The 26,315-nt window shown below is 44.8% G+C and overlaps 1 long non-coding RNA gene across 1 annotated transcript in view; it reads left to right on the top strand.

Annotated features, from left to right (window-relative positions):
• LOC131585882 (uncharacterized) overlaps window positions 1–22,253 on the top strand; it is a 42,073-nt gene extending 19,820 nt beyond the window's left edge. The window contains exons 3-5 of the long non-coding RNA XR_009279058.1: window positions 18,938–19,429; window positions 19,521–19,612; window positions 22,135–22,253. This is a non-coding gene — a long non-coding RNA (uncharacterized LOC131585882). The remainder of the gene's footprint in view (window positions 1–18,937; window positions 19,430–19,520; window positions 19,613–22,134) is intronic.
• Window positions 22,254–26,315: the final 4,062 nt, after the last annotated feature.

The raw sequence follows: 26,315 nt of genomic DNA on the forward strand, positions 1-26,315 counted from the left end.
ATATCTGAGGAGACAGGGAATCAGAATCTGCTTCTGCAGCTGGAGATGTTTGATGACAAACCTTTCAGTTTGGGTTTTGTCTGGGTATTTGGGTGACACAGCATCATGGGAGGCTAGCAAGGGGCAGTGATATGAGGAGAGGGAGGTATGGGGTCTGTCCCAGCTCAGTGGATCAGAGGAGGGCTGTGCTGTGTCTGGAAATTCTCTGTGTGCCCATCAGCACCTCCACTGTCAGCAAGTCTGAATCCCAGGCCTCCAACCAGAGGGGTAAACATTTAGGTCCCCACCCAAGGGACCATAACCACAGCAGAAACCTTTCCACCCCACTGCAGGTTCAGGCATTTCCACCCAGAACTTCTCTCCAGGGTTTTTGGGGCATGGTACCTGCTCAGGACTCTTCACCCCCTAAAATCTTGTTCATTGTCCACCCTGTACTTCAGTCTCGTGGTCAAGAACCTGGTGGAGAATATCCAGAGAGGGCAGACGAGTTAGATGTGTAAAAACTGGCCAAAATTGATAGTGCATTTATTGCCCTCTGCTGTTAACCCTTGCTGTGCTGCACGGGGGGCAAGCTCTGACCCCATCACTCCCTGTGCTGTGGGGTTTTCTGGATGCCCTTGGCCTCCAAAACTGCTGAGGAGCCCACATGAGCTCCTGGAGATGTGTTTGCTGTATCACTGTGCTTTAGTAGTCCTGTGCAATAGGTGGCACTGAGTTCCTGCTGGGCATGGTGTGGGAGACACTTTTTCCTGGAGGATGTACAAGCTGGATCAAACCCCAGCAACTTTCCCTGTTGTGTGAAAATGAGGAGCACAGAGGTCTGGGCAGTGTATTGTGGCTGTTTGTGTACCACATTCCTGTTGAGAACAGTGTGGTTTTGGGGAAAGAAGAAAGGGAAAGCAGCTGAAAATCAAATCCTTCATGTGCTTTGTTCACCTGAAACCCAAAGCAATTTGTGAGCTCACTTTCAATATCTTTCTATTAAAGCAGACCTTTTTTTTTTTTCCCTAGAAATTGCTCTCAGGTTCTTGATCAGCTTGAATAAGCACAATGCCTTCCCTTGTCAGAGGGGCCCACTTCAGCTGTAAATCTGATGTTGAGAAATTAGATTTCTCTACTGCTCCCAAGCTGTCATCAGAAGAGGAAGACAACAGCGACTCGTGGGGAGAGCTGAGCGTGGCATTGCTGCCATGTGTGTGCCTCAACAGCTCACCAGAAAAGGAGCTTTGCCCTTCAAATTCTTACAGGATTTGAGGTGCAAGAGCTGTGGACAGAACCTGAGTACCAGGAGCTGTTTAACTGCTGCATTCAGCTCAGCCAAACCACACAATCCCCCAGCTGGTGTTACCCAGGTTTTAGGGGTGGAAATAGGGTTTTCATCTTTGAAAAGCCATGCCAAAGATGGGGTGGTGTCTCATCTGTGCATGGTGGTGGTGAAGTGTCCCAGGCACCTGCTGACCCTTTGGGCTGGGGCAAAAAGTCTTTTTTTAAAAAAAAAAAAAACTACTAAGGGATGACTCACAGCATCCACTGGTCACTGTGACACCATGAAACAGGTCCTCAGCTCCAGAAACTGCTTAGAAGAAAAAGTTTAAAAATATAAATACATTAATAGAGAACACTTGGTTCTGCTTTTGATGGCCTTTACTGTTCATATTTTCAGAATTTTCTCTGCAGACATAAAATTCAGAAGAGCATTTAAAAAAAAAAAAAAAATTAAAGCAGAGATTTTCTTGGAATCACATGTTTCCAGACACAGGGGACCTGAGAGTAAAGCTCCAGATATAATCCTGAGATTTGGCAGTGCTCTTTATATCATATTAAGTGATGGTCTACAGCACTTGTTAATTGCTGCGGGCTGAAAACCAATCCTGGCTCCCGACAGAGGTCTTCTGCTCACTCTCAGTACAGAAGTTTCTCCAGTTCCTCTGGGGGAGTGGGAAATCTCCGTTTCTAAAGGGCATAGGTACAAAATTACAGAGTGACATAACCTATGAACAGCTTGAACAGTGTTTTTAAGTGTTTTATTCAAAACAAAATTTGAGTATAGGCAACTAAAATCATCTATTGATGCGTTCCTGAATAACCATACAGGTTATTTAGTCTTTATAAGCCTTGAAAATCTGTTGAAGACCAGCAGAAGAGAGTAGGCTGCTGGTTAAAACAGGGCAGTCTGTGATCTCAGATGGACACATGCAGAATCAATCCACATTTCTCCTCCCAGTGCTCTGTGAACTGGCCTTTGTGCAGGTCCCAGCAGAGGCAGTGTTACATGCCAGGTACAGCCCTGCTCTGAAGATAATTCTCTTTCTAATGTTCATTAATTTTGGACTATTTTTGCACCCTAGAACAGGCACTCTGAGCTGTCTGCTTAGGCACAGAAGCTTTTGGGGCAGCAGCTCCTGTCCTAGGTCTGGCACGGGGGGACCCTGCTGCAAGTCAGGGCAAGGTTTGGAATTGGGGAGGGCTCTCCTCTCCTTCAGGATGGATTTATGGCAGCTGAACAGGTTGTCCTTGGCCACAGTGGAGATAATCTCCAGGTTCCACTGGAAACCTCATCCCATGGCTCCCTGCAGGTGTAGGAGGGGCAGGACTGGATGAGAAAAGTGATTTGCTGCAGAACTGTCAAGCACAATTCTCAGGATGCAGGGGAGCGAAGCTGCCCTCTCGTCCTGCTCCAGCCAGCTTACAGCCAAATCCCCATTATTTTTACAAGCATCCTCCACCTGCTCCTGGGCCTGGCTCTGCCATTGCCAAGCTCTGCTGTGGCTGTTTGTCACTGCTGAGCAGCTCTCCCTGTCTGGAGATGTCACCTTTTGCTATTTGACAGCGTGCAGGGATCTCCCAGGGCTGATACCCTGGCAAAATCAACATCCTCTGTCCCATGGAGCTTCTCACACTGGAAAATCAGCAGCAATTGGCTGCAGAGAGGGGAAATGGGGCAAAAAGGTGATTTATGTCAGGTGGGAATGGCAGTCCTGTTCTCCTGTCCCCTGTCCCTGCCCTTGCTCCATGATGCACCCAGAGCTGGTGGCTTGGCAGGGCTTTGTCTCGGTGCTGACACGTTCCAGCAAGCTGCCACACAAACACAAACATCAAAGGGCTGGCATGGCTGTGTTTGTCTGAAGCAGCTTTCTAGGTTTTACTGGGCTATAAAATACAGCCACGAGGATATAAAAACAAAGCTGTGATGGACTTAGCAGAGAGCCAAAGCGAGGGAGGGGAGAAATGATGAAAATGAGAAAAAGGGTTATGAGCGAGGAATGATGGATCAGCTCCGTGTCAGGAGGAACAGATTTTGGAATAACTGTGAAGAGCATAAAACTGGTTTAGTCATTAAGGGGGGGGGGAAAAATACAGAAAAAGAAAGAAAGAAAAAAGAAAAGGAGAGGAAAAAAGCTGAATAAAAATGAGTAAAGGAGGGAACTTCAAAGCATAAATTTCTTGAATGCATGACACTGATGTTTTGAACAGTTGTTCTGTGTGAGATAGCAGCAGTGATTTTAATGAACTTTAAAGAGCAGTATAAATAGGAGCAAACAAAGAAAGACGATTGCATTAGCTCAGAGCGAGGCACTGAGCTAATTGACTGAACAGGATTTAAATGGCAGGTTATTATTTTTTTATTTATGTGTATAAACCTATTTTTCTATTTGGGCTTAAGAAAATGGAATAAAATAAGCCCAAGCATCTCAATTTGGATTTCCAAGGGAATCAAATGCTTGCCTGATTTCCGTGAAGAACGTGAGCTGACAAGGCAGAGGGCAGTGAAATGGTGTAGCAGAGAAAGCAGGAGCCTTTTGCTGGCCTGGAAGGGGGCTGGGCTGGTAGAAGAATTCATTTTAGTTTGATGCACAAACTCTCTGTGATGTTTCAAATGGATTTCACAGTGAGGCTGCATGGGGACTCAGAGGATCAGGAGCATCAGAAATGGGGTGAAAACAGGTCACCTTGCTCCTGGAGTGGGTCACCTCATTCTCATCCTGGGCTGGAGATTTTCTTAGGCTTTGGATTTTCAGCTTAGAGCATTTGTTTGTACTCTTGCTGCTTCTGGCTTTCACATGGGCTGTGGGCTCCGTGTCCCCAGCTGCTGGGGGAGGTGAAGTTTATGGCAGCCACTCCTGGGCTTGGACAGTGTGGGGGCATCACTGGTAGCTGCCTTATACCCATTTAAGTCTTCTTATTGATAAATCATATCTCACTAATGCTTTACTGATGGTTAAAGAACAATTAGAGCATTTTCACCCCAAATCTTGTAGGAGTGAGCAAAGAATTCAGTGAAGAAAACTCTGTGTGAGGTAAATTAGAAGTCAGCTAATGTCTGAAAGTTGGAAAACTATCAACCAGACCCACTTGTGGCTCTGGTGTTTCTAGTCAAAGCTCTCTCACCTGTTGTACATTTGGTGGAATCACTGCTGTGGAGACAGAAAAAGGGAGCCAGCCCTGAATATCTGTGGTGTCAGAAGCATGCTGGGCTGTGGAGTAAGTGGGTTGTCGTGTTAGACAAATTTGTTGTCCTTCAAGAACTACTAAGGAAATTAATTAAAAATTACAATCTCTAACTGGGTACATGACTGGAATGCCAATGCCCTGTGTACCTGAGGTGTAGAGTAGTACAAATCCAGATTGCAATCGCTGCTTTTTAATTCCCACCCTGACTTGCCCCTCAAAGACTTCAAAGTTTTCACCCACTTCAAGCATTAATGAGGCCATCAGCTCCTCCCAGGGCCACCATCCCTCTGCTGCTTGTGAAACGAGTTCCTTTTGCCCTGGGAAAGAAGCTCCCACCCTGCAGGCCCTGCTCTCACTGTCACTTTTTGAACTGCCTTTCTGTGTGCCATTTCTCCTTGGAAGAGGCTGGGCAGTGATTCCTGTGCTGACCACCCACTGTCCTTGAATATTTTGCTGAAGTCCAGCAGCTGAAGGGGGGAATCATGTCCCTGATTTGTTAACCACAGCTCTGGGTGTGGGTCAGAACAGTAGAGCCTGGAGAAAATCCAGCCTTTCTCCATCAGCTTTTCCAACTGTCACCCCCCATCATCATTTTCCTTCTTTGATTAAAGAGCAGCGTGGATTTGGAAACCCCCAACAAAAGGCAGCCTTTGGTGGAAATGTCATTAATCTGAACCTGACTCCATATTTGTTTTAAATTAAAATTCTGGAGGAGCCCATGTGCTTTTCATATTCATCCTTCCTCACCACAAAACGGACTGGCCTGAGATGGACATTTCTGAGCTGCTCAGATAGCGAGGTATTAGAATGATTACAATTATCAGCACTGAGATTAAGGGACTTGGGCTGAGAAAAGAGGGAATTGGGGAATGAAAAAGTAGAGGGAAGGCAGAAGAAGAAAGGAAAAATGCTTCAGTGCTTTCCCTTGCAACCTAGAGCCAGCTGCTGTCCAGTCCATCAGCTCCTGTTGTCTGCTTGATTTCAGTGACCCCAGTCTCAGATAGCAGAAGTCCTTGTGAGTGTGTGCAGAGCTGGAGGGAACAAGTCAGCTCAAAGCAGAAAGGAGCCCCTCATTTCTGCCAGCTTCTAGAATCCAGCCTGACTCGGGCTTTGCCAAACATTCAGGGAATATAAAGGCTCTTGCAGTGCTGTTTGCAGAAGGTTTAATAGGTCAGTCTGTTCTTTTTGGCTTTGCTCTGACTCGGTTAGTGCCAAGCTCCTGATGCTGCCAGGGGGGCTGACTTGTGGGAAGTGCCTGGCCTTGCCTGGCCCTGAGGCTGTTGATCCCCTCTGAGGGATTCAGGTGGGTCCTCCAGAGCAGGGATATCAGAGCTCCTGGTCCTGGCCGTGCTTGGGTGCTCCTGGTGCCGAGCCTGGAAGCTCCACACTTCCTCATTCAGTGGAAATCATCTCCTGGGCTTTCTCATTTCCATGAGCAGGGAGGGTTCATTTGATGCAGGTTTCATAAGGACTTTTCCTCCATGTGTCTGGTGATGTGCAGCGCTGATTTCTCTTTTACCTGATCTTGGTGTCCTTTGGAGCAGGACTGGCTCACAAAAACTTCTGTGTTAGCAGCACACAGAGAGTTTTTTATGCTCTGCTGAGGGATGGTGAGTTCAGACAGAACGACTCCTAACAGGAAACCCCACACATCATCCTCATCCCCCAAATTGGTGTGGCCTCCAGTGGCCACTGGAGTTGGGAACAGCCCAGCTCCATCCCTGTGCTCGGGGCTGATGCCTGGAGAGGCTCCTGGAGCAGAGGCTGGGCAGGGTTAAAGGAATAAAGCAGGGATTTATTAAAAGCCCTTCCAAGGATGCACCTTGGGCACTGCAAGAGCCCGGCCGTGGCTGCACCCAGGATGGGCCCTGGCTCAGGAGTTTCACTCTTGGATCAGTTCTGCTCCATTTCCAGCTTGGGGTGAATTGTGCAATTGCAGCTGCAGGTGATGCAGTCCCATCCTCCCAGCTTGCTCTCCTCAATTCCCTGCTGGTTGCACTTTTTGGGCCTGGAGCTGCAGCGCTGTCCTTGGTTGTGGGGCTGGAGAAGGATTGTTGTGTGTGCCTGAGCTGTGAGGAGACCTTGCTGACACTTTGTGTGGAGTTCAGAGTTAGGTACCAGTGCAGAACCTGGAGAATGTCACAGCTGAAACTGAGGGCATCAGAACATGCCCCAAATGGGTTGAGGTTTCTGCAAGTGCAGTTTTTGCTGAGGTCATGCAAACCCTGACTTTACAAAATCTTGTAGATTGCCCATAGTGTTTGAAGGACATCCCCAATAAAAGGCCTGATCCAAATTGAAAAAGGCAGGGAAGAATTTTTAAGGAAAAATTTGCTTGAACTCTTTAACTTAGCTAAAAGTTATTTTTGTTTCTATCCTCATCCAAGAAAGAGGCAGGTCATTTTAGATATAAATTAAAGAGAAAATATTGCTGAAGGCAGATTGTTCACCTGTAAAATCTCATCTCAAATCATTAAAGTTTGGCAAAGCTGTGTAAACAACTGAGGCTAAGAAACATTTAGCAGCTTTAAAACTTGATACCGTACTGCAGATATTCACAGGCAATTACATCACACCAAAATAGAAAGTTTTAACTAATATTAAGAAAATTTATGATTAGAACAGGCCAGAATTTAAGTTAGTGCCTCGAGTAAATGTTGATATGATTGCCTTTAATATCTTTTTTTATTTTTCCAATACCCTATCAGGATCTTGTCAAGCATTAAGTGGTGAGAGGGGAATAGCCAGGATAAAGGATGTGCAATCGGATGTTTATGCTGCCTCTGAGAAACACTCCACAGCTCACTGTCAGTGCTATCTTGGGACTCTTTCTCAGGAATGTAATAAGCCAGATATATGCTAAAATTCAGAATGTATTTGTTTCGGACCTCTGAGATCTGGAGCTCTGTGATTCACTGCAAAAGCAAAGCTGTCCCAAAACTGACCTGAAGAAACTTCTTGCACGTTTTGGCAAAATCCTGGAAGTTCAGGATAGCAGGGGTGAGAGGCACCTTTCATCTGCTAAACCATCTGTGCATTTAAAAAAGAAATCCAAACTGTGTAATTAATATTGGACATAATGAATTTTGAAAACCTTAATTGTTTCTTGCTCTTTTTTGCAGTCGTTGGAATCCTTTTGTCCCACAAAAATGGGTCTGCTCAACTGGTCAAAACAAACCAGTTCTGTTGTTCTCTGACACAAAGCACACAAATAATGAAGTGAACAGATTTTCTTCAGCGAATTACTGAGAGGCAAATTTAAAACCATGGTACAAATGATACCTCATAATTACAATGCAATGATGAGCACCCACAATCGTGTCTTGTAGCTCTGTTTGCTAATAAGAAGTCAGAGCAGAGGAGTATTGTGACTTTTTTGTATGATTTTTAGTGTAGGCTCCAGTTTTCAGACCAGCTGGAGCAAACAACCTTCACTTCCAGTATAATTATATATATATATATACTTCCAGTATAAATAGACTGAGATGCACTGACCAAACCTCTGAGCCTCTTTTGCCTTACTAGATTATCTTTAAGGTCCCTTCCAACCCAAATATTCCGTGATTTTGTGGTGGTGGCATCACCAAGCGTGGGTTTGTTGCCATCTTTTGGATGCTGCAGCATCTTTTCCTCCCTCAGCTCACACAGATGAGGCTGGTTGAGGCTGGAAGCTCCTCCAGCCATACACCTGCTCTGCTGTGAGCTCTGCCTTGGATCCTCAGAGTGCTTTTAGTGCCATTCCTGGAACTGTGGTGTCTGGGGAAAAGCATTTGAGAGCTGCACAGCATTAGCACGCTGCCAGGGAGGTGATGCATGGAAAACATTTGACCTCCTTCTGGCTCCTGGGGCTGGGAGGGCTCTGATCTCATTTGCAGCAAAGCAAATCCAGAGTAGCGACGTTAAGCACATTAAATTTAGTGGAGTTACTCTGAGTTTATGGTTCTGCACCTGGTACATGGGAGATGTCACCAGCAGCCTTCCCCTGGTGTAAGGGGAGTAATGAAGGCAACTTGCAAATGAAAGGATGAAAACAGTTCCAAACAACAGGGCTTTTAAAGGGATGTGAAATTTATTGGGAGTCGCTGCAGGCTCAGCTTTATTTAAAACCAGCTCACACCTTTGGTGCTGGAAATATGGAATTAGGAATCTACAGACACTGAGTTTTTAAAACATGGCAAAGGCTACCTGGGGCCTGCCTGGAAGAAATGGTTCTTCAGAGCAGTTTAGAAAAAGTTAAAGTATGAGGAAGGCTGAACTTTTCCTTTCTCATTTTCCCTTTTTTATCTAAGAAAGAAGGGAAGATTGGGAAGACACAAAATCCCCCAAAATAAAACAGAAAGGAAGAGGAGAATGAAAACTAAAGCTTGTTTTTTTGTTTTTTTTTTTAATTAGTTCGAGGAATTAAATAGTAACGGTTGCCACATTTTAAACATTTTCTCTTTGTATGTGTAAAACACCAGTGGAAGATCCACCACACATTTCAGCTGGGGGTCACCCCCAACCTCCAAACCCAATATTACCAACCAGTCTTAATACTGGAGAGTCATTTTTTTCCAAATATACATAGAAAATTCAAAATATCTGGAAACTGAAGGCTTTGTGTGCAGCTTTTCCAGCCTGAGTCCCAAGAATTCCAGAGAACCTGTGCTTTCCTGACAGTGGATGCAGTGAGAGACCTGAATAATGTCTGGATAATAATTCCTGGCCCAGGAATTGGACACCCCTCAGAGATGGGTGCAGACTGGGAAAAGAAATTTCCTTTTAATTTGGGGTGGGGAATACTGCTGGGAATGTGGAGGGTAAAGCTGGAGTTACCTGCTGAGGGCTGGAAGGATCTTCTTCATCAAGACCAGGCTGTGCTGCCCACATGGAGACACCAGCAGGTGAATGAAGGGCTGTGGGTAGAGCTCAGCTTCCTCTCCTCACAAGGTGTCTGTCTGAAGCAAAAAGAAAGCCCTGAAAGTGTCTGCTTCCCTCTGTTCCATGTTTTCTTTCCAAGCTGTGTCTGTGAAGCCACTCTGTGTGTTGATTTCCCCTCCACACCTCACTCCACGAGGTTTGATTTTGAAGCAGGTCCTCACTGCCCTCTGTGCTGCTTGTGTCTCATTCCAGAGGTGCCTAAAGCCTCTCATTTGTTGTTATCAGACTTAATTTGGACAAAAACGCCAAGGATTACATCTTTCTTACAGGACTTGGTCATCAAATGGTTTTAAATCACAAACCAATTTGTCACTTTGCTTCTGATTCTTAGAAAATCCACGCTGAGCTTTAGAACTCGGTGAGCCTGGGGAATGCACGCTGGGATTTTCACCACGTGCTGTCACTTTCTATGCAGGAGCTGGTGAAAATCAGAGTCTATCAGGAATTTCTGGAGCTCCTTCTGCATTTCCTTGCTGATCCCAGGCAAGAAGCACGCAGCTGAAAGCCATGCAGGTGTTCAGGGGGAAAAGGGGTGTGACTGAGAAGATTTGCTAAGTGCAAAGGTGGGAGCAGGATTCCTGTATCCCATGGGATGTCTTGCTGATGGAGCACAGCTCAGTGTGAGCAGCAGCAGGAGGAGGAGGAGGAGGAGGAGGAGGAGGCAGACATTAGCTGGCAATAATCAGGTGTATGAAAATCAGTGGGTGTTTGCTGTACAAGCCTTGTTTGACTGAATTTGCTCTCGAAGCGAATTTGACAAGCCTGAAGATGGAATTACACACAAGAGCTTCTGTTTGCTTCCTGTGCAGCTGCCAGACACCCAGGCAGCTCTGGGCACGGGAAAATTCCTTCCATGTGCTGCTTTGTCAGGTCCTGCACCACAGAACGTGTCAGACACTGGGAACTGCCCCTCTGCAAGAGCCTTTGGTGGCTCCTGTGCTCAGGGGGATTTTAATGTGACTCTGAGATGAGGTGTGTCTGGGCTCAGCAGTTCTCCGTGGCTTTTTACCAGGCTGATGTAATACCCTTGTCCTAATTCATTGATAGAGTCATGTTTCTCATAAAATAAAATGAAATAAAATAAAATGAAATAAAATAAAATGAAATAAAATAAAATGAAATAAAATAAAATGAAATAAAATAAAATAAAATAAAATAAAATTTAAAAAAATAATCTTAAAATAAAATAAACAAAATAAAAATTAAAACAAAATATTAAATAAAATAAAATAAATAAACCAAAATAAAATATTGAAACAAAATAAAATAAAATAATACAATAAAATAATAAAATAAAATAATAAAATCTTAAAATAAATAAACAAAATAAAATATTAAAATAAAATAAATAAATCAAAATAAAATCTTAAAAGAAAATCTTAAAATAAAATAAACAAAATAAAACAAAATCTTAAAATAAAACAAACAAAATAAAACAAAATAAAATATTGAAACAAAAATAAAATAAAATAATAAAATAAAATAATAAAATCTTAAAATAAAATAATAAAATCTTAAAATAAAATAAACAAAATAAAACAAAATCTTAAAATAAAATAAACAAAATAAAACAAAATAAAATATTGAAACAAAATAAAATGAAATAATAAAATAAAATAATAAAATCTTAAAATAAAATAATAAAATCTTAAAATAAAATAAACAAAATAAAACAAAATATTAAAATAAAATAAATAAAATAAAATCTTAAAAGAAAATATTAAAATAAAATAAACAAAATAAAACAAAATGTTAAAATAAAATAAATATACCAAAATAAAATATTAAAACAAAATGAAGTAAAATGAAATAATAAAATAAATAAAATAAAATAAGCCGAAACAGAATAAATGGCAATTTACCAGCAGCCTTTCAATGGTGAGGCTGAGGCAGGGGGTCTGCAGCAACCCTGCAAACTTCAGTGTGCTCTTTAGAGAGGAGAGAGGATTCTTCAACAGAAAATAATGTTTGTTTCTGCCTTTGCTCCATGATTGCTGACCTGACCTCCTTAGCATTTACCTGGTGGTGATGAACAGGAAACTCCACTGGTCAGATCAGAAACAGTCCAGGCTGTATTAAAGCATCTCAAATTCTGAAAACTGAATTTATCACAGGATGCTTTAATGCAAAGTGTATCAGGAACAAACCAGCCTGAGATCTCGCTTCATTCCTGCCAGGAGGTCCCGTAGGGTTGATTTAAGGACGTGGTTTAAGCAGTTTTCTCAAACTGTGAGCTCTGTCCTGCCCGTGTCTGGCCCAAATCCAAAAGCACAGGCAGCACTGCAGGTGTGGATGACAGTGACCATTGAATTATCTTTCCTTTTATTTGGAACTTGTGGCTCAGCTCGGCTTGGCCAAAGCTCCACAGCCCCCCAAGGGCTGCTGAGGCATTGTCAGGAGGGGCTCCCATGCTGGCTGTCAGCAGACTGAGGAGGCTGAGCTTCAGCTCATACCCAATTAGCTGATTATCCCAAAGGGAATTGAAAATGAAGGTTATCTTTCAACTTGTGATGAGCTTCCAAATAAATATTCAACATGCATTTAATAAGACAGTTTTATGCATTATTTAAGTATCAATTGATGGGTAGAAGACGAAAGACTACGCTGCTGATGCTGAGGTTTGAAAGGCAAGAGCAGGAATCTGGTGAATGTGGTCTTAAAGGAGATTTGCATCTCTTGTTTTATTGGAATATTATTTACACAGTAATCATGAAAATAATTTTAGTAAGAATTTATTTCTGCATTTTGGTTTGTTGGGATATTTTTTTTTTTGTTTTTAAAACACTCATATCAAGGGCACAAGATTAGAGAGCAGGGGATGTCAAAGGTGCTCCAGCCTCCACCTCAGGGCAAGATCAGCTCTCTGGGGCCAGGGTGAAACTTGTCCCTTGGAGTTCTGTGCCTGGGTCAGAGAGAAGGGCTGGTTCATGTCATGGTTTGTGTCTGTGGTTAAATCTTTTCCCCTTGAGCTCCAATGTTTGGTTCTCCTCTTGCTTCTGGGCTACTTCAGGATGGACATTGCTGGGGCAGAACTCCTCCCTGAGGAGTGAAAATGCTCTGCAGGACAACCCAGCTTCCTCTTGGGCATTTTTGGTGTTGCAGTGGAAGTCTGGGCTGTTGTCTCCTTCCTGTTGATGATTTGATCGTGCAGAGCCACAATGTGCCCTGATCACATGGAGGAATCTGGCTGCTGGCTTCAAGGGGTGTCTGACAAATCTGGCAGCAATGCCCATTTTTCACCTCTACTTTTCCTCCCCTGTTATTTTTGCTCCTCCAAAAATACGACCTGAAACCTTGGTGGTTAATTTTAACTTTCTCATCCCCAGAAACCCAGAGCTGATGTCCTGTGGTTCCCCTCTTCTCCTGCAGGATAACTGAGAGGGGAATGAGCCCCACAGCCCTGGGAGATGCCACTTGGTTAATTAAATAACCAAAATAAACCAGTGACCTCTGAGACAGGGGTGAAAGCAAGAAGGAGAGGAGGAAAGTGGGTTTTCTTCATGCAGTGTTTTTTTGCCTCTTCAGTGCTTCGTTGTTTGGCTGCCCAGTGGGACTCAGCTCCTCCAGGCAGTTCAGGGAAGGCTCTGTTTTCCCTAACACCCCGTGGTATTCCAAATATTATTTCCAAATATTGTTTTATGCACCTTTTTTTTTTTTTTTAAAGAAAAGGTACTAAAAAAAAAAGGTGCTAAAATAAAAACAGAAGGTCTGTCATGACTGATACGTGGAAAAGACTCCACAACTCGTTAAAGTTGTAAAGTAGAGTCAATTTGTGGGGCTTTCTTTTTCAGCTCTCTTTTTAAAGTAATTTATTAATCTAGTTGGGATTATTTGTCTTTGCTCTTACAAAATGTTTTTCCCTCCAAAGGAAAAACTGTCAGTGTATTATTAAAGGGAGGTCAGATCCCTGTGACCTTTTCCTTGTTGGTTCAGTGTTTGGAGAGAAAACATAAAGAGTGGGTTTTGTTAAAGGATGCTGTTGAGAAATAAGAACTTGAGTTCAATTTGCTTTTTCTCTTCAATATTCTACTTTTCCCTCCCTCTTTCACTCGGTGCAACATGACCTATTTTCTGTACATATGCATTTTCCCAGTCTAATTTATCTAGTACTGTGTATTTGCATTTTCATTACTTTTAAGAAAGATTGCATCTCCATTTTAATTGAAAAATCACCTGTTTTATTTGAAATATAAATAATTGTCAAATGTTTTCACTGATGGTTATGGAGATTTGTTTTAAAGCTTTTATTTTGTATCAGATATTTTGATGCTTCCTTTAATTTGGTGCGCACAACCATATTTCTTAATATCTTTAAATGATCTCAGGCATATCAAGAAGGTAGATTTTTCAAAACAGCTCAGAACTAGAAGTCTGAATAATTGATTTCTACTTTTAGTTGTTAAACTAAAAAATGTTTCTTAATTTCTTTCTGATAGCACTAAGAGGAAGATTATTCAGCAGAACAAATAGGGGACCCTGAACGTTTTGTTTGATTCATTTTGCTTCAGCTGCATGCTCTGAAACCATTTAAATCCCTCCTTAAAAATTAAATGCTGATGATTTTTCTGAAACAATTGTATGGGAAGGAAAAACTTAAACATTTCAAAATATCTTCAAGATTCTAAGCAGAAACATTTTTTCTTTTCTCAAATATGACTACATTTCCTCCCTTAAAGAAGCTGGGGTCTCTTCCTTACCATGTAGTAGTTACTACGAGGTGGTTCCTATTTCTAGTTCCTGTAGGTTCCCTAAAATAAGATCAGAGAAAAGGGTTCCTCTGGAAGGTGATTCAGCCCTTTTGCCTTTCTCTAATAACCATAGGGATTAAATAACGTTATTTAATAAATAGTGTAACCTAAATGATATTATTTCATATATTTAAGGGAAAGGACAAACCTGGGCATGTAGATGTGCTCTGTTAAGCTCAGCTTATATTGTGCAGTGTTTAAAGGGGCTCATTTGCACATTTAGGGTGTAAATGTCCAGTGTCCATAGAGCAGAGCCATTGGGAAACCGTGGAGTGGGTAAGGGAAAGGCATTAACATCACGAGCAATATGCAGATTAGTCGATATTAACAGCCACACTCATTTAGGTGAAGCTGATGAGCCAGCACAGGAGGTTCCTCCTCAGAGCCAGCATCGTGCAGTGGCTGTGGCAGGGGCCAGGAGAGGTCAGGCTGTGAGATATGGTCACCCTGCTGAGGGCTCACGATGCTTTCAAGGTGCTGCACGTCTCTGTCAGTACCAAAGCTCCTCTGAAGTCTAACTGGGGTGTTCCATCCTCTTTTGCTGTTTCTGCTGGGTACCCCAAAATGCCACCTTGTGCTTGGTCTGGTGCTGGCAGTTCAGGAGTGGGTGAACTGGTTCTCATAGGAAATGAGGCTCAGGTAGCTTAAGGCACGGTGGAAAATATTTAAACACGAGGTGTCGTAGCAAATTTGCTGCTTATTTTGGAAGAATGACTAACAGTGTTTTGATTATCTCTGAGCATGCTAAGCTGACTCAGTGTAATGTAATTAATGAGGCCACCTTCCATTAGAGGACAGTGGGAAGAGCTATTGGTAATTACTTCCCAGGCATCAGAGAAATATTGCTGAAGCAGGAGCTCTCGGTGCCCTGATGGTGATTCCTCTGCTGCAGGAGCTGGAGCTGTGACTGAGGCAGCACGGGCTGAGCAGATGGAGCTGCTGCTGCCTGCCCAGGGCATGATCCCATGGGCTTTGTTGGCTCAAGGAGCAGATATTTGCTCACACCAACATCACCCCTCTCCTCCCTCTGTGTTTCCTGGGACCTCTGAGGACAGCCTGGGCATCTGAGGACAGCCTGGGCTCAAGCCACTGCTCCTGAGTGAGGATGTGCTTGGTGGGCAGTTTGGATCTTTGCAGCGACGTGGATGCATTTCAGAAAGTGCTGGAATGTCATCCAGGGTGTTGAATATAGAGATAAGTGCTGGTTCCCCTTGCTGCCAAACACTGGGGAAAGCCCAGCTGTTTTATCAACTTGCCTCAATTTCCCCATAATTGAACTGACTACTGGACTGGCCTGGGGGACCCTGGTTATTATTTGTTCAGAGACAGGGACATACAAGTGCTGGAAACATCTAAAGCCTTATCTAGCCTGACCTGCTGTGAACAGCAGACCATAAACTTCTGTCCACTAACCTCAACACGGAGCCCACTAACCCATTTCTGCCTGAAATATCTTTTCCACTCTCAGTCTGAAGAGACCACGAGGTGGACGACCCACCATTACCCTTAACAGCTTCTTTTAATGTGCAGCCTGTGTCTGGAAGCAGTAATTATCCCTGCTGCTCCTGTTGGATGTGATCTGTGGCTCACTGCAGGTTGCAGCAGGTCAGGTTAGACACAGGTTAGGTACAGGAGGCTTGAAGTGTGAGGTTACAGGATGCTGAGCGTGTTTTGAGCAGTAGCTCTTGGTGCTGGGTTTATTGGTGGCTCACTGAGGGCTCAGTGCTGCTGTCCCAGGGGATTTCAGGGGTGCTGGCAGAGCGGGATGAGATCCTGGGAATCACTGGAGCTCTGCAGAGGATGGCAGCTCACTTGGCTGATTCAGCAGGTTCCTAATGGCTTGCCTTAATCCAACGAGATGAGAAACTGTGGTGCTCCCCCAGGCTGTGCCTGGCTGCAGGGCTTGTCTTTGTTATCACAGGCCTAAATTCACTCACAAAGTCATCCAGCTTCTTGTTTATCTGCTTCCTTGGGCTCCATAATTAGAACTGCTGCTGAGACACCACAGCCTGGTTTGGGAGACCACCAGCACAGCCTGTGGGGAAACATAAAGACATTTAGCAGAGGGACTCTGGGAATCAAGGAAGAAATTTGCCTTTCTTGGGACTGAGCAAACACAGTGGGGCACAGCCTGCCCCACACTCCTGCAGTGCTGCCTGAGCAAAGGGGTAGCAGCTCACTGGCTCCAGCCAGGAGAACCATATTTCACTGGGGAAAAACTGGGGGGGAATATTGTGACAGGGAGCCTGGCAGCTGGAGGCAGCCTCATGAACAGCTTTGGATTGACCATCTCTGTTTTCAGGGGGCGATTTTCTGGAGCTTGTCATTTTTAAGGGCATTGATTTTAATGTGTTTTCTTTGGCTGGCGATTTGACACCGAAGGAATTGGCTCCAAGAAGGAATGGCATTCCTTGGATTTTCACCTCAGCATGCCTTGACTAGAAGCTCTAGCTGTCAGTGGTACCCAGAGAGAGTTTTGTTGATGAAAACCGTTCCTAGGAGCCCTCCCATGCAAGTACTGAAATAATAAGCCATTTGTTTGGAGAATTCTCCTCTTCCCCATGGACAGGTGCCACTTTGAGTGAAACCATCTCAAAAAGCACACACAACTCACAGACCTTGCACAGCTCATGGCAAAGAAGAGCCTTCAGAATTCCCTGACAGAGTGGAGATTGCCAGACATTCACGAGCTGATGGATAACTGAAGACAGTGAATGTTCACAACTGCCTGCTCGTGAAAGCCTTGGAGGAGCTACAGAGACTGGGATTTCCTTCATGGGATCCCCAAATCATTAAAGGCTGGAAAAGCCCTCCAAGATCATCCAGTCAAACCATTAACCTACTGCCAGATTCACCATTAAATTGTGTCCCTAAGCACCACATCTACACATTTTTGGAACCCTTTCAGGGATGGTGATTCTGTGGGCAGCCCATTCCAGTGCTGCCCTTCTCACACCCCTCAATTTTATCAGGTTGGTGTTTGCATCTGAGGCAATTTCAGTGGGTAGCACAAAGTTTTTGACCCTCCAAACAGCATGATGGCTTTTGTTCTGTGGGATACAGGTTGGAGGATAACTCAGCTGTACTGGGATGAGCTCAGGTCTGGAGTGAGAGTCAGGCTTAAGGAGCTCAGGCTGTTTGGCTTGCTGAAAAGGATGTTTGGAGGCAGTGTGGTAGGTGATGGTAGGTAACTCCCTGCACCACAAGAAGATCTGGTGGATGGATGTTGAGGTTAGATTGGAAAGACAATTGAGGAGTAACACAATAATTACCCAGAACAACTGACCAGGGCAAGAGGGAAATTAATTCTAGCTCAGATGCCTCACCTCAGACCTGGTTATCTTCCTGGAAGGCATGATCTAGTTCAGCTATGTATGAGCTGGATAACATTACACACCAATGGGAAAAACAAACTGAAAAATGTTGTCCTGGATCTTTTCACTCACTGGGCAGCTTTCTCTTGTGTTACTGAGCTCACCACAGAAACAGTTCTTTCTTTGAAAGGAGCTGCTCTGGGCTCTGCACCTTTTAAGTTACTTTAATGGCAATGCAGGGTGCTGGGTTTACAGTCCTTCAATGGGGAGACCAGGTTACCTGTTGCAAGGTTTTTTTCCCTGGAATACAAAATAATATTGGGACAACTGAAATGTTTAATTTTACCCCAATATTGTTCTTGGGTCTTGGGATTATTTGTCTTCTGTGTTCAACCATTTTTCTTTAAAACATGGTTGGCAAACAAAAATTTCACTTTGAAACGAGACAGCAAAAAATCCTGGTTCTGAGAACTGGCAAAATGATGGTTGTCAGATCTGGGTGTCACTCACCTTCTCTTTCCTCCAGCTGGAGCTGGAGTCTGCTGCTGAATCTCCCAGAGCAGCTGGGGCAGCAATGCTCTCAAGGGATCTGGTGCTGTGATTTGTGTTGCAAACTGTGTTGTGGAGAAACATGAGGTGTGTGAGCAGCCTCAAAGCATCCAGGATTTGTATCTGTTCTTTCCTGGTGGGAGCAAGCTTTGGGTTCACGTGGCAGGACAGTCTGCAGCCCAGGTTGCAGTGATGTGATGCCTGCACGAGACCAAAGGCATTTCTGTGCATTGTGTGGTGTTTTACTCCTAAAAGGCGAGGTGGAGTGGGCATAAATAACAATCAAATAGCTGTGGTATAATGTTGTGTTTTTTCCCTTTCTCTTTGTTCATCAGCTTTGTGGCTGGGGCTCTGTGCCTGATTCCTGCTAAAAGTTGCAGAGCTCTGCTAAAGCTGGGCAGCTGCTGGGGCTGTCCTGGCAGTTCTGGGCTGCAGGTCAGCATAAAGGCATTTGGATAGCACAGTTCCATCTGAGGGGCTGTCTTGTTAATTCTGCTTTATTGGATGACTCCTGGAAGCAGTTTTCCTGTGCTATCACAAGGGTTTGTAATAAATCTTAACGAGGTACCCCTGCTATGATTAATCATTTGTTTCTCTAGCAGGATCATGGCTTATGTTCCCCAGGGAAGAGGAAAGGAGCCTCGAACTCTGCATCAGGGCAGTGTCAGTGCTTACCTAGCTGTTTACTATCCAGCCTGAAAATGTTGCAGCAGTCACCCCAAATCCCCAGGACATGTCTGCTGTTTGTAAAAGTCAGTGTTTGCCGCCCAAGGCAAACAACAGCTTTTGAATGAGCTGCTTTGTTTTAAACCAGGCAATTCTTCCCTCTCCCTGCTCAGTATTATGAGGATCCAGGAGGGATTTACAACCAAGTCAAGAGAAAAGGTGACAGAGCCAGAGGTAAAGCCCATCAGAGCAAATGCTGCTTTCACTCTGTTGGTATTTTTCTTTCAGGAAAAAAATCTTCACTGAAAGAGTGTTTGGGCACTGGAATCTTCTGCCCAAGGGAGGTTCTGGAATCACCACCCCTGGACATGTAAAAAAGCCTGGAAGTGGCACTCAGGGCCATGGTTTAGTTGATGAGGAGTTGTTGGGTCACAGTTTGGACTTGATGATCTCAGAGTCCTGCTCCAACCTGGTTCATTGTGTGATTCTGTGATTCTGTATTGAATGGCTCTAACTGGACACTTGTGGCCATTGGGTGGGACTTGGAGGACCCAGAAAAGGCAGCAGCTGTCCTTGGTGGATCTCAAGATCTCAGCTAAAGCTGAAAACCAGAGCTGACCAGTTTCCCAAAGCTGTGTGACACACTGAGCCAATCCTGCACATTTCCCACCTTACTCTCCATGTTACACGTTTTGGGTATCTTCCAACACCATTTTTGCTGTCAGCAGATACATCCCAGCGCAGGAAGATTTCCACCAGAGGAGGCTTGGGAAGCACGAGGTAAAAAAAAAAAGAGAAATCTTGGAGAAATCTCTGGGAACTGTGAGAAGTGTAAATTCACTCCTTTGTTAATTTGCTTCTCTCTCAACAGAGATGGAAAATTCATGGGTGCCAGTCACTGGTGTGATGGATGACAGATCCTGTCAGAAAGATGTCCACGAGGTCTTGTTTGGTCAACACAGAGTAATTCTTAAATCATTAATGCTGGTCTCTTGATTAAAACATGGACATGGTTTGTAACTAATAGGGGTGCTAAAGGAGCAGATCTAAACCCTGTTGTACCTAAGTCTTTAATTGACTGCAGTAGACTCTGAATCAAGTCTTGAAGGAACTGTCAATTTGAAACCCTCTAAAATCTGTGCTGGTAAAATCCAGGTTGGATAAATCTCCAAGGACAAGAGATTCAGCTAAAGTGATCTGCATTGCTTAGTTAAACTGATTCAAGACACAAAACTATCTTAATCCAGGCAGTTTTATGTAATCCTCTAAGTGGGTTAAACCTGTAGGATGGCAAAGATTCATCCCATTAAATTTGGGGTCTCAGCTATGGCATCTAAGGTAGAGCATCATTGCCCTCAGCAGTGGAGAGAATGAGGAATGACCAGGGTTGACCTGGGTTTCTGTGGTCTCACTGCTTTGGTAGCTGCTTGCTGAGAGTTGGGGCTTCTTTTTCTTTTGCATGAAAATGTCCTATCAGGCCTGGGCTCCACCTCATGCTGCTGTTTAAAACCTGCTGCATTTTTTGAGGCAAACAAGCTGAAGCAGTTGCAGTAACACACTGAAAAGAGCAGGCAAATATTCCTATTTCCTATGGAATAATTCTGTTCCTTGGATGCTGGGGGGGAGCTCCTTTGGTGATACTGGAGCAGAACTTAAAAGTCAGGCTCAGGAACCTGGTGCAGATAAATGAGACCATGACAGAAGGAGCAAAGCATGTCAGGCCTAACTCAGATCCACTCAATTTGTGTGGCAGAGCTGCTGCTGAGGCCAGCAAGCCCCAGTCTGAACTTGCAGCCTCACCAATGTGAGTGGCAATATTCCCATCATCTTTTTGCCCCCACACTTTCTAATGTGCATCTGGATCTTTCCCAGTGATCCCATTAAGGCTCTTCAGGGAACTCCAGGGAAATTATGTTAAGAAGATAATTACAGGGGAGCCTGGATAAAAAGACAGGTCAAGAACAATTTGAAGAGTCAGGGAATGACTTCAGTCAGCTGAAGAGGTGTCATAAGGTCTCTATTCCCTCCAAGATGTTTCCTCACTGCCTTGGATGTAACTTCAGCTGCAGCTTCATATTTGCTCCTCTGTTTTTCACCAACTCCCTGACACAGGAAGCTCTCCTTGCTGTATGTGTACCAGGTACTGGAAGAGCTGTAGTTAGCTGAGAACAGTTGGATCATAGGATTTAGAGATAGATGGGACCTTTTCCATTCATTTTCTTTTTTTTTTTCCTTTTTTGTTGATTAGCTCACAACATAACACATGAGGCGGTCACGTATTTCATATTCACACAACAAATTATGCATCTCGCATGGAGTAGCTCGTTTCCTTCTCTGAAATCGAGTATGAATTTCCATCTGGAATATATGATGTGGTTTCCATATGTACAAACAGATACTTGTTACCAGTATCAAAGCAGAAAAGACATTTTGGATGATAATGTGCTGTGGAAGTGTCTGCCTGGTGAATGCATGAGAGCTGTCAGGTGATTCACAAACCCTGTGACAGACACTGAGCTCAGGGGTGGGGTTATGAGTACATAGGGCCTCTCATTTTCTGGGCAAGGATGCAGAATTTAAGACCTCCCATGCTGGAGTAGGATGTAATGTCTGAAGTCAAATCCACCCAGACCTTAGGAACAAGAGATCAAAATTGCTTTTCAGTATGGAAAATATTTGATTTTTCGTTTTCCAAAGCTCATCTTGGGTGGGTGCTGAGCACCTGCTTGTGCAGAGGGGATGATTTTGTCCAGGACAGAGGGCTCAGATCCTTGTTCTCAGCATGACCCTCCCTTGGGGTGCATCATCCCCATCCTGGGCCAGCCCACCAGGCCAGCCCCTGTCCCAGACTGCTGTGATTGGTGCTGTAGGGCTGCTCTGGGCTTGTCTCATGAGAGCCCTGATGTTTGGGGGTGTGGTGGAGTCACCTTGGCTGAACATCAGGTGTCCACCAAAGCTGCTCCATCCTCAGCTGGGCCAGAGAGAGCAGACATAACAAAAGGCTTCTGAATCAGGATAAAGTTACTCAGCAACTGGAGGAAATTAATTTAATTTGTTGCCAATCAAATCAGAGTAGGATAATGAGAAATAAACCCAAATCTAAAAGACTTTCCCCTACCTCTCCCTTCTTTCTGGCCTCAACTTGAGTCCCAAATTCTCTCGTTTTTGTTCCTCCTGCTCCAGCAGCGCAGGGGGATGGGGAATGGGGGCTGTGGTCAGTCCATCACATGCTGTGTCTGCCACTCCTCCCTCCTGAGGGTGACAAATCCTCAGTCTCCCCTGCTCCAGCCCTGGGAGACATTTCTCCATGAAGTGCTCCAGAGTGAGTCCTTCAGCGTGTTGCAGTTCCCCTTGACCTGCTGCAGCGTGTGTCCTTTCCATGGTGTGCAGCCCCTCAGGGACAGGCTGCTGTGTCTGGGGCCATTCCATAGGGTGCTGTCCTTTTGGGCCAGGCTTCTCCACGTGTGTCCCTTCCTTTGTGTCAGCCCTTCAGGAACAGCCTGCTCCAGCATGGATCACCAGTCCTGCTCCAGCATGGATCACCAGTCCTGCTCCAGCATGGATCACCAGTCCTGCTCCAGCATGGATCACCAGTCCTGCTCCAGCATGGATCACCAGTCCTGCTCCAGCATGGATCACCAGCCCTGCTCCAGCATGGATCACCAGTTCTGCTCCAGCATGGATCACCAGTTCCACTCCAGCATGGATCATGAGTCCTGCTCCAGCATGGATCATGAGTCCTGCTCCAGCATGGATCACCAGTCCTGCTCCAGCAGGGATCACCAGTTCCACTCCAGCATGGATCACCAGTCCTGCTCCAGCATGGATCACCAGTTCTGCTCCAGCATGGATCACCAGTTCTGCTCCAGCATGGATCACCAGTCCTGCTCCAGCATGGATCACCAGTTCCACTCCAGCATGGATCACCAGTTCTGCTCCAGCATGGATCACCAGTCCTGCTCCAGCATGGATCACCAGTCCTGCTCCAGCATGGATCACCAGTCCTGCTCCAGCATGGATCACCAGTCCTGCTCCAGCATGGATCACCAGTCCTGCTCCAGCATGGGCTTCCCACAGGGACACAGCCTTCTGTGGGCACGTACCTGCTGTGGCATGGGCTCCTCCTGGGCCCAAAGTACCTGGGCCTGCTCTGCGAGGAGCTCCTGGAGCTCCTGCTCCCCTGCTTCCCTGCCCCAGGGTCACGTTCCAAGGTCAATAAAACCATGCAGGTACTCCAGAAGCACGTCAGGGCTCTCCTGGGAGCTGCTGAGCTGTTCTGGTGGATGTGCTCTGGTGCAGGTTCATCTCTGCTCCCCCGTGGCTGCAGGGGCTGTGGGAGCACAGCTCCTCACCACGAGCTGCAGGGGAATCTCCAGTGCCTGGAGCAGCTCCTGCCCTTCTGCTGCACTGCCCTGGCTGCCTGCAGAGCTGTTCTCACCTTCCTCATCCCCCTCCCGCTGCAGCTTTGCAGGATTTTTTGTCCCTTCATAAATCCCTTATCCTAGAAGTGCTTCTGCTGTGGTGAGTGGGCTCGGCCTTGGCCAGCAGCAGGTCAGTCCTGCAGCCAGCTGGGATCGGCTCAGTCAGACACTGAGGAAGCTTCCAGAAGCTTCTCAGAGAAGCCACTTCTGCTGCCCCCACACTACCAAACCCTTTCTAGGCAAGCCCAGCCAGGTACCTCAGTGAGACAGCAGCTGGGCAGAGTTTCTGCTGCTCTTGCCTCCAAGCCAGCCAGACAGTCTGGCCCTGCCGCAAGACAAAGGTGCCCCGCCACTAATTTAACATCTTAGTTTCTGCTTAGTTTCCATTACACATAGAACATGTCACAGTTTTCACTTTTTTTTAAAACTTATCGTAGCCTCAAAGCCTGTTTCTGAAGGGTGACTGGGTTATTTATTGCACAGAGCAGTTTTTTCGAGGAAATGGAAATGGCATCTGGCCTCCAAATGGAGACCACCTTACCCCTCCAGGTCTTTAAGAGAACATGACAGTAATTGAGCAATAATGAAATGTTTCAGGAGGAGTGTCGCAAAGTTCAGAGTGGTATGGGAGAGTTATAAATCTGGGCTGCTTTTGGCTTGAGGAAGAAATCCCGTTATAAACTTATTAGCTGCTGACACTGTGCTTCTCTCACCCTGGCCAAGATGCAAAGCTCACCTCAACACCGTTCCCTTGACTCGAGGTGCTGCTGTCTCAGGCACAGCTCTGCCTCCTGGAATCACTAACAAGGATCAAACACATGCTCTGCTGCATGTGATGGGCTCTGCCCAGGTCTCTGTACCTTGATCCTACTGGGACAAACCTTCTTCCCTCTGAGCTGCTCATTCCTGCAACAAGAACCTTGGCCAAACCTTTGGAGGTGCAATTTGTACCTCTCCCTTTTGAAGTAATTTATCTTAGCAAAATATTGAAACCTTGGATTCTGTTTTCTTCAAACTGTGGGTACCTAAGTGGAGACTTTTATCCATCTTCAGGTCCTTTGTTCATTATTTGTGTTGTTACTAATTTGTGACTCTCAGAAATGATTGCCCTTTTCCTCTCCTCCTACAAATGATTGGTGGGTTTAGAAATAAATCTGGAGTTTCCCACTCCAAGCTGGGAGTCTTTTAGCACTGGAAAGTGTTTCTGACATGTTAAATTCTGCTCTTGGATTTCAATAAGTTGCCTCCAGATTTCAGCCTAACAACTGATGACTTGTCTTAGGAAATTCTACGGGCTGTTGCTACAAACAGTGGTGGAAAATGGGAATTTTCAAGTGGTTGGTCTCTATTTTACCTTCCTCTCTCAGGGCTGGATGCAGGTGTGTGTTTCCATGGCTGGCAAAGGTGTCTGATTGGAGGGTTTGTGATGGACACCCTACCCTGAGACCATGAGGACAGACTTCACCTGAACAGAGACAATGATTTGCATCATAGACATCCATGCCTGAGATGATTTCAAGGTCTCCATCAGTCATGTGGAGAAAAAAGTACATGGAAAGCAGGATTTACATGGTAGGAAAGTGGGATTTACATGGTCTGCCTAGCTCAGCTGGAGAGGAGAATGCAAATATTGAATAGAGTTACTGAAAAAATTATTTCTGATGTAGTGTAGGAGCATCATCAGCCAAGGTTTGTGCCTTCATTTGTCTTTTACATTTATTGTCATTTCTTGATCCACATGAAGAACAGCTTGTATTGGACATTGACCAGAGTATTTTTGTAAAATGTAAATGTAAAATTTTAAATAAAATGGCTGATATAAACCTAAATACTTGACTGCTTTGCAATCCATCAAATCCATGGTTCCATCAAGGAAAGAAACCAGGTTTTCTTGACAATAGAAGGAAAATAATGTGGTGCATCTCTTCCAAACCTCTCAGACATCCTGCATTCAGGCAAAAACACTCAGAAACTTGTAAGGGATCTAAAAATATTGGTCTGACTGAAATCTCTTTTCTTCCTCTGGCATTGTGAATCCTGTGAACTCTTGTTTCTCCAATCAGTGGTTACAAAATACAGCTAAGTGTTTTTTGGAGTGAGTTGTGGAGGGACCACACATTTAATTAATCGTGGTTACATATGTCTAAATAAATTTCTGCAAAAAGTGACATTTTTAAGGAGATATCATGATAAAATTGCTCAGGAGGCAAAGTTAGGGTTTCCCAGTTTCACATTTAATTAACTTAGCCTGACTTTTATAGGGCTTTGTGTTATGCATTTTGGTCTTCAGTAAACAAATAGCAGAAAATTAAAGCAGAGCAACTGCCAATGAGCAGTAAATTTAATTGAAAAATAATGAGTTGCCATGGGGTGCTGTAGGGTTCTGCAAAGATAACGTTATTTATCTTGGAAAAGCTCCACTTGCATTTGTCAGGACATGATATATATATATAAGTGGAACAAAAGGAAAAAATACGACATTAGATAGGAAAGGGCTAAGGCCATATTCCTCATCCTGAATTTGGGGCTGGAGTTTGGTGGAGTGAAAAACTGATTTCCTGCTCTCTGTGGCAGCTCAGTGCAATTTCCATGCAATGCATCCCTAAGTGAAATGTGGTGTCAGGAAGAGAAGTGACTGGAATTTGTAAGGTCCAGATGAGCAGGAAGGAAGACGAACATCAATGTCACAGGAGGGAGGGAACGTGTGAAATGGTCTCTGTTCTAATGGTGAAACAAAAACCTGGATCTGAATTCTCCCTCTGCTTTTCACATGTATTTCAAAGGAAATTGAATGTCTGGAAAACAGCAGAGCGAACCCTCCGATAAAGGTGCTGAATTAAGGCAGTGAAAGGATGTCTTAATCTTGGGTTAAAGAGATACATTTGTACCCCCTAGTCTTGTTTCTCATTGTGGAACACTCGAACTCCAGGGTGACTGAGCAGCTGGGTTGGGAGCAGCAGGGTTTGAGCTCGTTCACTGACAGTGTTCATCCCCCTGGCCGAGCGAGCGGCGTCACTCTGGATTCCAGCGGAGCAGCAGATACCAAACCCAAGGGTGGTTTGGATACCAACCCTGGGGGTGGAGAGGGTGTCCTGGGCACCCCACTTAGCTGGATGAGCCCCCTTTGTCCCTGCACACCTTTCTTCACCTGCACACGTGTGGAATGTGGTGTGCAGCTCTCTCTTTTCACAACATCTGGTTTCCAAGCCCATCATTTCCCAGCACTATGTGGCAAAACCCACATT

The sequence above is a fragment of the Poecile atricapillus genome, chromosome 17, assembly GCF_030490865.1.
Source record: "Poecile atricapillus isolate bPoeAtr1 chromosome 17, bPoeAtr1.hap1, whole genome shotgun sequence".
NCBI classification, from domain to species: Eukaryota; Metazoa; Chordata; class Aves; order Passeriformes; family Paridae; genus Poecile; species Poecile atricapillus.